This window comes from Galeopterus variegatus, unplaced genomic scaffold (genome assembly GCF_000696425.1).
Source record: "Galeopterus variegatus unplaced genomic scaffold, G_variegatus-3.0.2 Scaffold1026, whole genome shotgun sequence".
Classification (NCBI taxonomy): Eukaryota; Metazoa; Chordata; class Mammalia; order Dermoptera; family Cynocephalidae; genus Galeopterus; species Galeopterus variegatus.
In genome coordinates, this window is record NW_007727137.1 from 461,560 (window position 1) to 463,786 (window position 2,227).

Below are 2,227 nucleotides of genomic sequence, written 5' to 3' on the forward strand. Positions count from 1 at the left end.
GCAACCCTCGGCGTTGCTCCCGCACCTCGCTCAGCCAGTGAGCGGGAACCGGTCTATATGTGGGATCCGAACCCTCGGCGGGAGCCCCGCCGCACTTCCCAAGCGGTGCACTAACGCAGTGCGCCACCGGGCCGGCCCTCTTTCTTTTTTTTTTAAAGATGACCGGTAAGGGGATCTTAACCCTTGACTTGGTGTTGTCAGCACCACGCTCAGCCAGTGAGCAACCGGCCATCCCTGTATAGGGACCCGAACCCGTGGCCTTGGTGTTGTCAGCACCACACTCTCCCAAGTGAGCCACGGCCGGCCCGTGTTTCCTTTAAACAACAGAAATTTCTTGTCTCACGGTTCTGGAGGCTAGAAGCCTAAAATCAAGGAGTCAGCTGGGTTGGTTTGTGTTAGTACCATAGCCTGAGTGGCTTATAAACAGAAATTTATTTCTCATGGTTCTGGAAGCTGAGTCCAAGATCAAAGTGCTGAGAGATTCAGTGTCTAGAGAGGGTCCATTTTCTGGATCATCGACTGCCATCTTTTAGCTGTGTCCTCACATGGTGGATGGGGTACACGAGTGTTCTGGGATCCCTTTTATAAGGGCACCAATCCCATCATGAGGCTCCTCCCTTATGACCTAACCACCACCTACAGGCCCAAATCCTAACACCATCCTTTTGGAGGTGAGGATGTCAGCCCAGGAATTTTGGGTGGCCGTCTGCTCCCTGTGTCTCTTCACGTTGCCTTCCCTCTGTGTGTGTCTCTGTGTCCAAACTTCCACTTTTTTTTTTTTTTTAAAACAAGATGACCAGTAAGGGGATCTTAACCCTTGGCTTGGTGTTGTCAGCAGCACGCTCTCCCAAGTGAGCTAACCGGCCATCCCTATATAGGATCCAAACCCGGGGCCTTAGTGTTCTCTTTCTATTTTTAACCAACTTTTTATTTTGGCGGCTGGCTGGTAGGGGGACACGAAGACTTGACCTTGGTGTTATCAGCACCATGCTTCCCCAAGTGAACTAACCACCAGCCCACCATTTTTAAGAGTACAGGTCAGTCATGTTGAGTATATTCACATTATTGTAAAAGAGATCTCCAGAACTTTTTTATCTTGCAAATCTGAAACTCTGTACCCATTAAACAACATCTTCCCATTACCCCCTTCCCCAGCTCCTGGCACCCACCAGTCTAACTTTCCATCTCTATGAATTTGACTACTCTACAGAGGTCATATAAGTGCAGTCATACAGTACACACTTTTTTGTGCCTGGCTTATTTCCCTCAGCATAATGTCATCAAGGTTCATCCATGTTGCAGCATGTGTCAGGATTCCTCCCTTCCTTTTTAAGGCATAATATTCCATTTTATGGACAGGCCACATTTTGCTTATCTGTTCATCGGTTGGACACCTGAGTTGCAGACTTGGGTGGCTCCACCTGTCAGCTGTTGTGAATAGTGCTGCTGTGAAAGTGGGTGTGCATGTATCTGCTCACATCCCTCTTTTCAGTTCTTTGGGTATATACCCAGAAGTGGAATCACTTGGTCATATGGTAATTCTAATTTCACTTTTTGAGGAATGGGGACTTCCCTTTGAGTTTGCATTAATCCCCTATTTGTAGCATGCCCCCTCCCCCCCGCAGCTGGGAGGTAGCAGAATGGCAGACCCTTGGTTGGGCAGAGTCTGAAGAGACTTTCACAGAGGGCCTGGAAAGTTCCACCTCGGGGGAGGGATCGTCCTGTTGGGGTGGGGGGCGATGGGCATCGCCCACTTCTGCCCTCCCCGCAGGCCTCCCACAGGCTTCCTGCTGGCTTTCTCCTGATGGTCACCACTGTCCAGTCTCCTGTATCGAGTTGATGGCCCTCCTCTGCTGGCGCCTCTTCTTTTGTCTTATGGATTCATGAGCATTGTTTTACCCCTAAATCTCCCTATGAGCATGTTAGGAGGGGCTGTGGGGGTGGGGGAGGCGTGGAGCTGCCCCCGAGTCTCGCCATCCTGGAGGCTCCCAACGGAGCGGCTGTGCCTCCCGACAGGTGCTGGGAGGCGTTGTCCAGGTACTGAGCCACAGTGCAAAGCCACGCGCCCGCGCTGGGAGCTCGCGCCGGAGAAGGGGAGGCTGGCGCTGACTATGCTTTACACAGCGGCCCCGCCCCAGCCGCAGGGAGAGAAGGGGGTCCGCGCGGGCTGGGCAGGGGCGAAGGGGAGCCGATGCGGGACCCGCTGCCCTGTCCCCGCAGGTGAGCA

The 2,227-nt window shown here is 52.8% G+C and overlaps 1 protein-coding gene across 1 annotated transcript in view; it reads left to right on the top strand.

The window, feature by feature from the left end:
* Positions 1-2,227, top strand: part of TEX22 (testis expressed 22) — a 15,771-nt gene that overhangs the window by 12,768 nt on the left and 776 nt on the right. The window lies entirely within an intron of this gene.